The 16232-nt window shown below is 44.0% G+C and overlaps 2 long non-coding RNA genes across 3 annotated transcripts in view; both read left to right on the top strand.

The window, feature by feature from the left end:
- LOC139046918 (uncharacterized) overlaps positions 1-16232 on the top strand; it is a 59021-nt gene that overhangs the window by 34750 nt on the left and 8039 nt on the right. The window lies entirely within an intron of this gene.
- Positions 5521-8750, top strand: LOC139046916 (uncharacterized). Its single transcript, XR_011506982.1, has 3 exons — positions 5521-6212; positions 7624-7833; positions 8653-8750. It is a non-coding gene; the product is annotated as an uncharacterized lncRNA (long non-coding RNA).

Here is a 16232-nt window from a genome sequence, read left to right as displayed (position 1 = left end):
ACTCGATACTGATAATCGGAGTAACCAAAAAGTGGCAAGGCAGTATGGAAATCAGATGTATTAGTTTAAAAGGACTGAGGCGCTGCCGTTTTTTTTTGTATAAAATATATAAGCATATAGGACAATTGTCCTGACGTAGATTTAAGATAAAATGGCAATTCTAAAAACCCACTAACCGGAATTCCTGTCTTGTTCTGGAATGCTAACAATCAAAGGTTGTCTATGCATCCTTCTTCACATCTTATCTAAAGATTTTGGGAGAACGCCAGTGAAGCGATGACCAGGTGAGCACCCCAGATAACTGATAAACACACTTCGCGCTGTGTGGACATCAAAAGCCAGTTCCACGGATAACTCATCTAGCTGAGGGCAACGAATGGTCACTATTTTCAGGTGTACTACGGCGCCGATCTTGCACTCGATACTGATAATCGGAGTAACCAAAAAGTGGCAAGGCAGTATGGAAATCAGATGTATTAGTTTAAAAGGACTGAGGCGCTGCCGTTTTTTTTTTTTTTGTATAAAATATATAAGCACATAGGACAATTGTCCTGACGTGTGAAACATGACTCGCATGATTTGGTGCACGAAAATGTCGATTAGTTAAGGGGCCCATCTATACGTTCGGATATCTTGAAAAATCAAGTGGATCATGTTGCACCTGACGCACCAAGGACCGTGCATGCAAAGTATTGCGGTGGTGTGCGCCTTAATATCCTGATGCGTAATAATTTGTAATAGGGCGTAATAAAGCGGAGTATACAATCCTCAGTGAACAAATTGGGAGGGAACAATTATTTACTCATATACGTTAGTATGTTTGCGTAATTGCAAAATTAACATATTTACAAACAGGGAAGCATGTGATGACAGGAACATTCCACACAGGACACCAGGAGACTGTACCACATTTGAATGCGTGGGAATTGTGTCTCGTTGCCAAGACGTTGGGAGGGGGAGGGCGGGAGAGGGGTTGGACAAATGCTTTTACCTCATTATAGTGAACTGTGACGTCAAGCCTGGTGAGCTTATAATAAGCAGATGTCTCAGCTCTTCATGCGCTAATGAGAAGCCGTGATACTGGGTTACATTTATTAGCCTGGATAACGTTTTCTGTTAAAAAAAAACGATACCTAGTGCTGAAAGCTGACATGCACCCGCGGGCAAATTTTTTTAACCTCGGGAGCTGTTCAGAGCCTAGCTATCTATATAAAGTGATTAGATTTTCGTGTTACTTGCGCTTCAATGTGTTTGTCGGTAGTTCAAATACGTCTAATTGCAAGGAATCTGGCAGTAAATGCACTGGAAAAAGGACAGCGCAAAAAAAGGACAAGGACACGAGAGAGCGACACGCACACAGCTCTGACAGAACGCACACAGTTTATTGATGAAGCAATGAAGGAATAAATATACAGGCTGCTACCATGCGCAATATGTGAATGATCGGCAAAAGTCTGGAATATCATTTGCAATGTTGATAATGATAACCACGTAGCTACAGAGGACACGAAATGCTCGCCATTCAAACCTTCTCAAGATACGCCATTTCCCGAGATGAAAGTACAATCGAAGTAGAGCAGACGAACGAGCTATCAAACTTCCTAATGAAATCTGCCTCAATGATTTCACGTGTCAGCTCTGAACTATGTTTACCCTGCACTTCGCTTTTTTTCAAAGTGGGGCTTACATCCGTGGTCGCAGCGATGAATGCCCAGATGACCTTCTGCCGTGTTGTACATATTATTATGGTGCTCTCTGAAGCAATCATTGAAGCAAGTTCCTGTCTGTCCCACGTGCTTTTTTTCCGCAAGAGAGAGGAATCACATACACCACGCCAGTGATGCAGGGCACTAGACCCTTCCCGTGTTTCACAGTAGAATGGCCTACCTGGCTTGTGACGCCCACTTGCAAAGCTTTGCTAGTTTTTCTAGAGCGGGGAAAACGACCGCAACACTAGCGCGTTGCCCTACCCTCTTAAGTTTGTGGGACACATCATGTACATATGCAAGTGGTGCAAGCTTTTTCTTTTCAACTGGCGGACGTGATGCTCGATCAGCTGCGCCGATGCTTGATTTGCTTAAAGAGCTTTTCCGCTACAGGTGATACTAAATATAGGTCAACCTGAGCATCAAAACTTTATTGCACAACATGCGACATTACCTTCTGAGGGAAGTGACAAGGCGCACATCAATGATTCCTCTTTTGGCTAATTTCGAATGTGCTGACTGGAAAGAGGGAAGCGGTTTCCCCCACCTTGGTTCGAACGACCAGCATAAATGTCCACTGGAAATGCGCAGCCTGACGTCCAAAAACCTTAAACAGTTATTTTAGGGTAGTTCATGCGTGAGCTTAAACGGATGCAAGTTTTTGCTGAATACATCTAACATTTTTCCTGCAACCTGCTCAAGCACCTCCTCCGGGCATTCAATGAGAACTGAAAAATTATCTGCTATCTACACACCTTTGCAACCGGGCTCGTATCAAGAAAGGTTTGAATAATGTGGTGTTTATGTGCGAGGTAAATACCGCTGAGGAGAAGCGCAAGACATGAGCCTATGCAAATTCTACTTTTTTTATGTGCTGGCTTTCCTCCCTAGAGACAAACGTAGATTTAAGATAAAATGGCAATTCTAAAAACCCACTAACCGGAATTCTTGTCTTGTTCTGGAATGCTAACAATCAAAGGTTGTCTATGCATCCTTCTTCACATCTTATCATCTCACCATGTGGGAGGGAATAATACACCTCTTTTACATCGATCGAAGAAATCCTCAGACCCTTATTGTTTCCTTTCAAAAATCTGTTGACAACGTCGTAATCTCTTACCAGATAGGGATCGTCAATGGTTAGTAGATTAAGCTTATTCTGCAGAAATATGGCGACAGATTTCTGCCAAATCCCCTTCTGGGTTACAATTACTCTCTGAGTACAGTCAAGCTTGTGAGTTTTAGCGGTAAAAAGCAAGTCCAAACTTAGCTTTGCTCATTTATCGACCGATTTTGCGAATTTGTCCAGGCCAAGCGCATTGCAGAGCCTCTTGGCTCCGAATTTTACTTTGGTGAGAGAAATATCCTCTCGTCAAAAAACGGATTCAATAGCTAAAGTCGCTTTGGTATTGAAGATACTGCAAAGCAACACAGCAAAGCCGACATCTTTGACAGAAGGTAAAAGCACCAGGGATCGCGCCTTCAAAAAGGAAGCTACATGTCTTGTCGGCAAAGCATTACAAGGTGGTTTTCGACGTAACAAAACGTCTACACCTTCAGATAGAGACCAATTTGATTCGCTGTCCGGAACGCGTTGAGCAATTTTTCTCACAAGCGTGAGTAGTTCACCTGGTGTTTTCCGAGACTCCACGGTGAATTTCGGTCCAAGACTCAAAGGCTGTCTCACTTTCTCTGACAGTTCCACGTCACCCACAATGTGCACACGGTTGCTTGACTGCGGCGACTTCTTCGGAGTGATGTCTTCGGAATGATTCCTCTCTCTTGTGGAAAAAAGTACATAGGACAGACAGGAACGTGCTTCAATGATCGCCTCAGAGAGCACCATGATAATATGTACAACATGGTAGGAAAATCCGCTGGGAACTTCCTCATGAAATCAGAAGGTCAGGGCAAATGGAGCTGAGCAAGTCCCAAGGAGTAGTCAATGAATGCTGAAAGGGCTGACTGAAAATCGAGACGCAAGATAACGTCGTGGGGACATTCTTCACGGACAGAGCCTACACAAAAATGCTTCCTTACTTTCTTTAGAACTTTTATCAACATCATATCAACTTTAGTAACATCCTATTGACTTTTACTTTTTAGTAACGTTTGTCAAAAGAAAGTTGGTTACTTCTTTTCTAACTTCAGTATGTAAAAAGAAAGTTACTAGAAAGTTAAGACACACTATTTTAACTTTTTAAAAACACGATTCAATAGGAAGGTAATAAAAATAATTATGTTCTTAAAGTACATAACCCAAGTTACAAAACATGCATGAATATTATTCAATAAGGTTATAATTATTCAGTGAACATAGCTGGTGCAAGACAGTGTTGTTTCATGGACAGGTGTAACTTTCCACAATTTGCAATCAACTTTCTAGTAACACTGGTTACTACAAAGTTGTTAAAAATGATTTAGTGAAAAATGAACATATAACAGCATCTGAACTATAAATGAATATGCAAAGACTGGCTGCATTAAAAAAAATGTTTTTTTTGCACAGTAACTGTTTTCCTAATTTTTAATCAACTTCCTAGTAACAGATGATAGCAGAATGTTCATAGAAAAAAATGCTTCTAATACCGGACGCTAAGAGAAAATATGGTCTCACCAATTCAAGATGTGGGCACGTATTCTCGAAAACACGAGAGCTAGTGCCATGGGAAGCGTGTATATGAGCGGTGATCATGAATTTGTGCTCAGTAGGTGTCAAAGAAGCCCGTAGGCCATGCACCACCGCACTAGACGGCGCGCTGATCGGCTCGTGTTCGCCAACTAAAGCGGGAGACACACGGTCCGATTTGGTGTCCGATCCGGCGTCTGACGCGCCGAAACTGCAGCCCGAATCGAGGTGTTTTGCCGTGCCGAAGCGCCGGATCGGACGTCCGGCGTGCGACAAACCGGGCAGATTTTCATCGTTCGACGTGTCCGACAACTGCACCGTCGTCTGGCCGCAGCCATTGGCAGCGCGGCTGGCATGTGACGTTCTCTGACGTTCCCTCCACGGAGGCGGTGCTGGCTTTCCGGTTTCTCGCAGTTATTCTTTTTCCTTGCCTGCTGCAGTTTGTTTCTGACATGAAATAGTTACCAGTTCAGTAAAATTTTCTCGAACGTGTGCCTGTTACGCAAACCAGCGCCTTGTACACTAGCGCTAAGCTACTGGTGAGATCGGGAGCCGCGACGCGAGGGCATTCCGCGAGCAGACATCACACACCGACCGTCTGAGCGAGGCCGCTTGCACGTTTGCCCTTCGCAACGACTGCGTCGAGTAAACCAATTGTATTTAATTACGGCCGACCTAAGTGTACAGTGTTCATTGTTTTGGCAAAAATAAGCACTCTTCGACGAGCTCGGACTGGATCGCAAGCGCCGTCGGCTGCAGCGTCCGCCTAGCTATGCCTACCGGCCCTATCGCTGGCTTTAGCGGAGCCGTCAGTGGACAACGCGCCGTCGTGAAGTGTTCTGTCACTCACAGGGGCATAAGTTTATCGACAGCCTTCGCGTAAAGCGAAGCAGTGTGGTGCAGAGTTGTTTATATTGCGTTTCTCGACGTGGATATCAACTCAAGCTGGGGAGTTGGATGTGGGCGGAGCTTACGCGCCGCTCATGCCGTAGCATGCAGCGCCGCACGTCGGATCGGACACCGAATCGTACCGCGTGCGTCTGTATAGCTCGCTCATGGTTCGGCTGAAGTCCCCGTATACACTTTATAAATAAGGAAGCCTACCTAGGCACTGTAAACCCAATTATTGGGGCCTGAATGCCTCTCCGCCTCCTACTACGGCTTCCTTTGAGTGACAGTCTGATCTCGAAGGCCATGCTTTTGCAACCTGCATGCACCTGAAGCAATTGCGAATCTTGAAGGCAACATCCGCTTAGTTTTTATTATATATACATTTCCTTAAACTTCGTATCACAAAGTACAAAGTACACACTTCTGGACCAAATAAATTTATTAAAAGACTCTATCAAATGTTATTAGGAAAAAACACGCAATTTTTTCATTTAAGATACATTTTTCTAAAAAACCGCAGAGTGGCGCTACTGTAGTATTTGTTTGGTCGACACACCACGTTGGTTGTCGTAAGTGCTCCCTGCAGTGAGGTGGTATTTGAGGTAAATTTTAGAAGTGCCTAGACAAGACGTGCTGCTTGTTGTGTGCAGTGACCATCCCAAACCCTCCGGACTCGTGTAACGCCATTAGTTCGCCGTGTGTTTCGAGCGATCCACCAGTGTCGTCAGTGAGTGCCCTAGTACAGCTCCCGTCCGAACTGCCTTTGTTCTGCCGAGCTGCTGCCGGCGCTGTTCTGCCGAGCTGTTCTGCCGGCGCTCTCGTCAAAAGTCTGGTACTGGGGCTTCGAATTGTAGTGTTTGGAAGACTGTTGAAGGTTGTGCTTTTGTGGAGCTGGAGTTCATCGGCAGTTCTACAGTGCTTGCGCCAGAGAAACGTCGGTGCTTCTGTACCTGTTAGACGAAGGAGCGTTTGCCAAGTCTTGAAAGGTAAGCAAGTTTGGCGCTTGCGCGCATTCTTGAAGCTTATGATTTGCGTAATGAGCGTTGTGTAACTAGCTAGAGCAAAGCGCTTTCCTATCGTATGTTAGCCATGTTGCTGTGCACATTTAGCAAGCAATTTCGCGAAAGCTTCCTCTGATGTTACAGCGTACTTGCATTCTGCTACCCGCCTTGATTGCTATGCCTGAATGGGCACACAATTATGAAAACACATTGAAAGTTTGTGTTCGTTCGGCAGTGCGTAATAATTTGAAGACTGCGATTTTGTAGCAATACTTACCCCTCGATTCTATATCACTCTTCTCGCCCACCGCTAACGGCCGGCAGCTGCAGTACGTAGCACGGGCCGGGGCGTCGGTCAGCCTACTAACGAATAGCGCAAAGGAATACCATCGCTACAAAATCGCGGTCTTTAAATTATTACGCAAATTTTGTGCACAATGAGATGTTATAAACACACCTTGCATGTACATGAAAAAAAGGTTTACAACAGAGATGACATATATGCATGGGCACATATATGTGTCAATAAAATACTCGAGCCTCTTTCTGCCTACAGAAAAAGAAGTTATGTCTTACTCGAGGGCATGGCTGCTTGTAATAATGAACCTCTAAGGGAAGGTTTTCTCTAATCCCTATTTTTGATATCTAAATGCTTATGTGGCATGTACAAACTGCTTGCATCCATTTCTCATTGGGATGAGCTGTCTGAAATTTATTTTCAGTAATAATTGCAATAATTAAGTACTTTCACCTGTCTTCTAATGACTAAAGTTCTATGCTTCTACCTTGACAAACCTTTTGTGAAATTAGTTTGATGAGGCCCATTATACAGCGCTTTCTAAATTGAAGGTATCAGTACCTATTAAAGACTACGCTAACTATGAAAATGCTGCTTGCGTATATTGTTTATTCACTCTGTCAGACAAAATCTTTACACCCAAGTGCAGTCAGTAAATTTAAAAGTGCATGCCTGCAAGGGGAAGTCAGAATTGTATTTGAAGACAATTGCATCTTGTTTGATAGTTCTTGAGCACTTGTGCGCCACTAATCGAGCACAGCTTGGCCCTATACTCGATGAGGCTTGAAGCTTTCAATGTCTGCTAATCACTAAAACAGCACCAGATCTCACTCTGTGTCAAGGGGTGGCACACATTTGCTTAGTTCTAGGCAGATGCATGTCTTTCTTTCGCATTGAAGTTCCCAATACTTTCTAGTCTTACGTAAAAGTACACAGCTCAGTACAATGCATGTATGGTATACGTAAGGCTGCTTTGTTCTTTAAACCGAATCAACAAGAAGCAGCGACTTCCGTTTTTGCAAACCTTACCCTACTTCCTAACCATTCCTTGATCAAATGCGTATAAAATTAATCTTTGGTTGTTGTATTCTTTCACAGGTAGACATCGGTGACGGTGTATACGTTGAAAAGGGCCTGCTGAAGAGGCTGTGCCTGGATGCTAACAACTCAGGCTTTCACTTCGCGGAGGGCCTTCTTAAAGCTCCTTTTTCAATAGAAGACGTTGAAGGGAGGTCCTTCTTTGGGCGGCTGTCAAATGCCTTCCACAGAAGGATCTGTTGGATTCCAAGAAGGTCAACACCATAGTAGGTATGTGTCACAAAGAAGCATCTTAATATTCTTTGTGCAGTTTTCAACAAAACTCCTTTCATGCTAATTTCAATGCTATCTTAGGGTATACTCCTTTCTTTCCTGCTAAAATAGCTATTAACCTGATTATAATAGCATATTATAATGCAAGCTTTGCCACCATAACTAGAAAATTGTCATTACTGTTGGCATGTGTATTTTTGTGATAGAGGCCCTGGTCATGTGAATGCACTGATAATATAATATCCTGTCTTGTGGAAAGCTAACATGTTTAGTAACAAGCTCACTTTGACAATGTCTGCCTGCACAACAAAGGCATTTTGTAATCTTGCTGTAGAACGTCCGTAATGCCTGTTCAACTGCTTACATGTTGCTTGTATCATTTCGTATTTCTTAAGCGCAACATAAAAATCAACTCTTCTATGTACCTGTGCCCAAGCAAAGCTGCAGCATAGTTATGACTGACACCTTGCCTTTCCTAAGATAATTCACACATGAAACTTCCATGTACTAGTCACAATACGAATATCGAAGTTCATTAAACTGAAGTTGATTTACAGGTTTTGTTTGTAGATGACAATTGGTACGATAGAATTTATGTGTCGTGCATCTGTTGGTGTTATGCACATCCATCACGCTCCCAGCTTTAATGCACGAATTCAGTCATTTCATGCATTTTTAGGACTTTGCACAAAACAGCTGGAGATGTTTATAGCTCACAGGATTGAAAGCTTCTCTCTTGTGCACTTCTCATGGCATTTCTTGTCTCATGTCACTGTAGCAAAACTAATATATTGCCTTTTTTCTTCTCGTTTCTAGACTACACAACGCAACATTTCAGCCTACTTCCAGGGCAGCTGGAGAACTCGTCCCCCTTACTAGCCCGGGGATATTAAATGGATGTGTTCAAGCACAAATGGAAACCCGTCTTCTTCTGTTGCATGCCACACCTAGCCACTTGGCAATCACTATTCGCCAAAGACAGATAGTTGACAAGATGTTACTAGCAAGTCGTTAGGATATATAAAGGTGGTTAATAAATAGTCATTGCACAGTTTTTAGGAAGCAAATAAAAATTTTATTCAGAGATAATCAAAGCTTACTTTTGCAATATATAATTGCAAGAGTAATTACCTCTGGATAAAATTTTTATGTACTTTCTAAAAACTGTGAAGCGACTATTTATTAACCACCTTTATACATCCTAACGACTATCTAGTAATATCCTGTCAACTATCTGTGGCGAATAGTCGACAGGATGTTACTAGCAAGTAGTTAGGATGTATAAAGGTGGTCAATAAATAGTCGCTTCACAGTTGACACTTTCTAACGACATAAGATAATAAGCAGTCGGTAAGAATTCTATCGACATTTTATATCTATACTTTCAATTCAATATCGGTGGCCAATAGTCGGCAGGAGGTTACTAGGAAGTTGTTACGGTGTCTAAAGACGTTTTATAGAATGTCGATAGGTTTTAGTAACATTTGTCTAAAGACGGTTTATAAAATGTTACTAAAATTTTTTGTAAGGGAGAAAAGAACAGGTCTGACGGCAGGCACCAATGACGCGAGCAGCACACATTCCCATGACGGCCCACGTTCTTCCGTCGGCGACCCGCACAACACATGATGCAGCAGGTGTGACGACTTTAGTCAGGTGCCTTTGAAGATGATAACTTATGACCTCAGTCTGGAGTGACCATCTTCGTAGAGCCTACGTGCCTTTATCAGTCAAAACCGCTACATCGACACCATTCAGATACACCTGAAGTAAATTCCTATCCCTCGGCACAGTCAACAGATAAATTTCAGTCCGGGTCGATGTAGCAGTGTCACGCCTCGGAGTTGCACTCGTCAGTTTCCCAACGGGCACCGGTACATGGGCCATGGAGAACGGCGAAGAGAAGCTAGGCGAGGTAGGGGGCGTCGTGGTGAAGGCGAACGACTGAGCCTTGCAGGTGGCGAGGCCTGGGTATGGTGGTATGGCTATGTAGGTTATTCTGGTGGCGGGCGACCCCTTGATGATAGGCGGTAAGGTTGGAACTCATACCGACATGAGGGTGTCCAAGTGTTGTGGCAGTAACGGGAAATCTGGCCAACACGCCAACAGTTGAAACAAATAGGCCTGTCACTGGTGTTCGCCATTTCATTTGGTTACAAAAAGGCCGTGAGTACTGGTTCCGCGAAGCCGGGACAGTAGCAAAGGCGTCTAATCGGTGGAGGGAGCAAACGGAGTGCACACCAAGATTCGCGAGCTCTTCGCCAAGAACGGACGAGATGAGGGAGTTCGTCGGACGAAAATGATTAGGATGTTTGAAACGCCGGCATTCACTTATGACGTTGTCGATGCTAGTGAAGTTCTTGCCCACGAGAAGGTTAAAGGTGTCGTCTGCTATGCCCTTCAGTACGTGGTTTACCTTTCCTTCTTCCCGCATTCCCCTCGTCCACCTTGCGGTAAAGGGCAAGGACGTCCTGAATATACGCCACGTAAGACCAAGTTGACATCTAGGCACGAGTCCCAAGTTCCTTTTCCGCGGCTTGTTGTCGTCCAACTGTCCACCTGATAAGGTCGCAGAGCTTTTCCTTGCATTTTTCCCAACTTGTTAGCTCTTCTTCACGTGCCTGAAACCAGACCCTTGCCGCACCTTTCAAGTAGAAGATCACGTTGGCTAGCACAAGGGTCTGATCCCACCTGTTATTTTCGCTGAGACTCTCATACATCTAGAGCCAATTTTCGGCGTCAAGGTTGCCTGTACCCGTAAACGTTTATGGATCACTGGGCTGCGCCAAGATGACGGTTGGCATGGTGGTCACCATCGTGGTCGCCGTTGTCACAGCCTCTTTGTCAGTCAGCATAGTAGTAGTGGCCAGGCTACGTCCGCTTCGGCACCCCAAATTTCCACCAAATGTGACACAACGATTATGCTAAAAAGGAAATCTATTTACAAGGAATATAGAAAAGACAGGCAGACCAAGCAAGTCCCTCACGTCGTCGTCTTCAGTCCAAGCTCGTGCTCTTCTTCTTCCATCTTGCCTTCAGCGTCACAAGAATATTATGTGCTGCCTGTATGCCTGGAGAATCGCACAAGGCATTTTACAACGAAGCTGTGTACCTCTACCGTCCAAGGAAAGTTTCGTGTCGTTGGTGGGGTAAGCAAAAAACTCCCGATACGTTGGCCAATCCCTGAGATAGTACAATGCCGGGCCAACCCGCAGCAGAGGTGAAGCAGGTGTTAAGCACTCCCCATACGTGGGCCGATCCGGAAGATAGTGCAATGTCGGGCAGACCCGCGGCGGAGGTGAAGCATGCGTTAAACACTCCCCATACGTAGGCTGATCCTGAAAATAGTGCAATGCCGGGCCGACCCACGGCGGAGGTGCAGTTCGCCATTACGGCGCCCACATGCAAAGCTTCGCTGGTCATCCTTCTTCACAGAGTGGAAGGGCATTGAGTTTTTTTCTGACCCTTACAATCTTGGAAGATGCTGTCTTTTTTATAATAATTAGGCAATAAGCCTACTCAGTACATTGCTGTGAGAATGATAGCAGGCTTCACAGTAGGACTGCAGACATACCCTCATATGACATCATAGATATGCGTCTTTAGGCGCTTTACGCTGGCCACAATCAGCATATTTTTGAAATTCAGCTGAACAGGGTGCGAGGTCATGTGCGTGAAATAACTCTGTGTTCCTTTGAGAGAATATGTATCTGTCGGCCATATGATTAACAATTCACAATAGATGTGGCAAAAGAACAGAATATACAAGACAACGCAATCAAGTTCCCTCTGAAAGGCTTTTTGCCACTATGATATGCAGCAAAGTGAGACTTCAGAAAGCACAACTATATCTTGAGTGGATCATTGTGCATTGTATTCTGGTCACTAAATCCTTCTTACATAGAAGGATTTAGTGACCACGAACTCCTTCATTTCTAAATTATTCTACCTTTAACTTTTACAAGTTCATTGACTAAAGCTATTCGGGATTATAGCCGTGGTTTTTACAACAGATTCAACACTGAACTAGAAGCTTTTTATAACGAACCTTTTCTGCCGTCGTTCGCCTCACGAACCATGAATGATAATTGGGCTCTTTTTAAACAAAAAAAATATTGAATTACTTGAGAAGTATGTACCGCTAATCTCTATATCGAACGATAAAGCTAACCCTTGGTTTATTAAACAACTTCGAACATTACGAAATAAAAAGAAACATTTCTGCAATACTGCGAAACGTACGAATGCTACCTCGTACTGGGATAAGTACAAGGACTGCTTACAAGTTTACTTTAAAGCATTAAGCGCAGCCAAGAAGAAATATTATTCGCAGGACTTGCCCTCACTTATTAGAAATAATCGAAAAAAATTCTCGCAAACAATTGCTCCCTATAATATGTCTACTAATCACATTACAATACACGATTTAAAACAATGTAGATTCTGCAGTTGCTTTCAATGAATATTTTGCGTCTGTTTTTACAAAAGAACATTGTTGCAATGTGCCATTTGTACCTGAACAACCCTTCCCTGTCACGGCTCAAATCACCATCACTGCTTAAGGTATCGCGAACCTCATCACGAATCTTAAAGTTTCTACTTCATCTGGCATTGATCACATCAACTCTATTATACTGAAGAATACTACTGATATTTGAAGTCGCTTTCTGTGTCTTCTCTTTAACCAGCCTGTATAATGATGTGAGCTGCCTAAAGACTGGAAGATTGGTAAGGTAGTTCCCCTATTTAAATCCGGTGACAAGCACTCGGCCTGTAATTATTCACCCATTTCACTAACATGCATATGCAGCAAATAGCTTGAACATACTGTTACGTGTGGAAAGACACAGATGAAAGAAGCTATTTACACGCTATTTACACTGGAGCCAGGCAGCCAGGCTGACGCTCGCTCGTGCCAAGGGCACTGACCAACTTCGTCGTTCTCGCGGCGACTCGTCTCTTGAGCATCGCTCAATGATATCGTAATAATTAATAGCTTCTGATATCTACGGTCACATTGAATCAAATAACTTTTTTTTTCTCTAATCAACATGGTTTCAGTAAAGGCTACTCATGTGACACTCAGTTATTTGAATTCACAACTGACCTTCACTTTAACATGAACTCTAACGATGAAACAGATTGCTTCTTTCTTAATTTTGTTAAGGCGTTCGATACTGTGCATAATTGCCATTTAATTTCTAAATTGTCTGCCCTCTGTATTGATTCATTTAGACTATCTTGGCTACGTAACTTCTCTTCACGTCAGCAATTTACAGTGGTCAACAACGTTTCATCTAACATTTCCAACGTCACGCCCGGTGTCCCCCAAGGCTGTATGCTAGGTTCATTACTCTTTTTAATATACATCAACGACTTTCCTGCTAACATTTCATCCTCAGTTGCGTTGCTCGCTGACAACTGCGTCATCAACCCCAATAATAAATGTTTCGATGATCATCTTGAATTCCAACATGACCTTGAACTAGCCTATAGATGGTGCGTAACTTAGAAGATGCCCCTTAACGCCTCTAAATGCAAGTTAATCTCGTTAAGTCGAAAGCGCACTAGCTCAGTGTTCCACTAATCCGATTAATAATACCGTAGTTTCGACTGCACCACCATCGTACAAATATCTCGGCGTTCATCTTTCATCGGACTTATCCTGGACAACACGTGTAGCAACTGTCTCATCCAACGCTTCTCAATCTCTCGGCTACCTGCGTAGAAACTTGCGTAACGTGTCGTCTAATGTACGAAAATTAGCATATCTTACTTATGTTCGCCTACAACTAGAGTACGCTTCATCCACATGATCACCATTTCTGTGGATAACCGTCGAGTTATGGAATTCTTTGCCACGGGATGTTGTTGACAGCGATTGTGTGTCCAGCTTTGTAACCAAATTAGAACCTTTTTTTCATCCTGTGCCATAACGCGGAAGTTGTATATGCTCTTTTGAAGCTTGGCCAGAATGATGTGTTGCGAAACTGTACATTGATGTGAAAATGTCCTGTATATAGGGATCGAAACTGTGAATACCCCTGTAACCAGGGGCGTAGCCAGGGGGGGGCTTATAGGGCTTCAGCCCCCCCCCCCCGAAATTTTTTCGTGCTGTCCATGCACCGCCGACCAAAGCGACTCCCGGCGACGGAAATCACTCTGGATTTTGTCTAGAATCTCTTTTTCACGCTCGAAAAGATATTTAACAGCGAAGATTGCGAACTCGGGCTGGATTTCGTGGCAAGCCCGTACACCAGCAGTCATATAACGCCAAGCAGTCCCATCCGAGCACAAAGTTTCAAGGGCGCTTTGATGGTGAGCGGGCTCGCCACGGCATCTCACTGAGGCCACGGAATCTATGGAGCGCATGGATACCAATTGCGAAACTTTATGGGTATAAATCTCATAAGCTCTTGATGTGAAACGTGCATTGACATTTCCAAAGCTGTGCTTTAAATTTTCAATTGCGGAACTTTGTGGGTTTAATGTTGTTATAAACATTTGACGCCAAAAGTCCATTGACTTTTCTAAAGTCTTACATCGGAACATACAACGAGACAAGTCAAATCAACACACTAGCAGACCAGTTGACAAAGCACGCAGCGAGGTCCAATGAGACGATGCGTTGGGGTGGTTCATTTGTACCGTCATGTCACATAAAAAATATCAACATTTTTTTAACCTACGTCAGAACATCCATGTCAAGAAACTAAAGCCAGCCAAAGTAACTACGTTCTTATTTATTTTTTCTACTTTGACTTTTATTCGCCGAGGACACATTGAGCCTCTTCAATTTTTTTGTTCTCGCTACCCTACCCGCGGGCTGCCAGAGCGAGCCATAGCGCATTTGTTTTTCTCGTATGGCCCCGACCACCGCGCGGTGCACTTCGGTGGGCGTTCGGTTTGCTCTGGCCGAGTGGATTTTCACCTGACAGAGTTTTGGAAGCTTTCTGGCTAGCAGACGACAAAAAAAAACAAAGGTCGCTCGCCGCCATCACTGCGGGGACTCGAAGGATTGCACCGCGTTCCTTGAGCGAAACCTTTCCGGAAAGTCTTCTTTCGCCGGTGTAGGATACTGAGCAGTATGCGTATGGTTCTCAGTGGGTCAATCATCCCATGTTTTCTTCGGTATTAATTCCGTAGCCCCATTAGGCGCCCGTTGTAGGCATTCGATTCTGGCCAACATACTTTCCTATGCGTTCTTTTTTCCATTTCGGTGCCTCCGCCCCACAGAAAAAAAATACATTGTTGTGGCGCAGCGAATTGTCGCATGGTGAAAGTTCGATTTTGATACTTCTTTTGCGGAATGTAATGGGCCATGGGACGCTTCAGTTTCAAGATACGTTTATTATATTATTGCAAAAGCAATTATATGGACACTCCAGGCGCATTCCTGCCGTCGCCGTCGCCCTCATGTTTCGTATAAAGTCCAAGGGTGATAAAATCGTGACCACGCGCTGCATGCTGTATGTGCGAGTGAAAGCGTAGGAGGGGAGGTGGAATGGGTGAGCCGACGATGGTGGCTCAGTCTTGTGTGCGCAAAGGAGAAAAGCGGGGAGCAAGCGCGCCGCCTTCCGTCGCGCGCAATACATCGGGGGGAGTGGATGGAATGGGGGCGGAATCTAGGATTCTGTGAATCTATGATTGTGCAACATGTTTATTTGCCTTGTTTGACGCATTACATACAGTTACTTTTTCTTACATACATAGACTCATTGGAGACTTATACGTATACTTAAATATCTTGTTGCGAGGTTTTGTGTATACATGAAGTGAACTTTGTTTCCAGTGACAGTTTTCTGTCCTTTATCAAGCCGTATTTTCGCATTTGTATATCCCATTCTATCTTTGCATTTCTAATGTACGAGGGCGAGTCAAATGAAAATGCGACTACCCTAACCGCGCAATAATGGTTTGGTTCATTATCTGCGAGGCATGCGCATAGGAGAACGGCATGTCTCATTTACAAAAGTGACACGCAGGTGTGAAGATAACTGTTCTTTAATGCTCTCATACACTGGGTTGAATATGGTTGCGTCGCATAATGGACACTTCAAGAACAGCTCGGTGTCGCGAAGTTTTTGACAGCTAAAGGTGTTTCCAAAACAAAAATTAATCGCCGTATGGCTGCCGTTTACGTTGAACACGGCATTTCATTGACCACTGTGAAGCGTTGGAGCAAACGGTTTAAAGGACGTTGTAAAGACATTCCAAGACCGGGCCAAAACCATCGTGCAATCACACCCTACACAATTTCAAAGGTTCATGAGCTGATGAAACAAGAACGGAGGATAAGCATCGATGAACTGGCAGACCGTCTGAACATTAGTCACGGTTCGGTTCACGCCGTAATTCATGAGCTTCTCGGTTATCGGCTCTTTGGTGCGCAATGG

This window comes from Dermacentor albipictus, chromosome 6, assembly GCF_038994185.2.
Source record: "Dermacentor albipictus isolate Rhodes 1998 colony chromosome 6, USDA_Dalb.pri_finalv2, whole genome shotgun sequence".
In the NCBI taxonomy this organism is placed as follows: domain Eukaryota; kingdom Metazoa; phylum Arthropoda; class Arachnida; order Ixodida; family Ixodidae; genus Dermacentor; species Dermacentor albipictus.
Note: the sequence above shows the minus strand (reverse complement) of the source record. Positions and strands in the feature narration are given on the sequence as shown.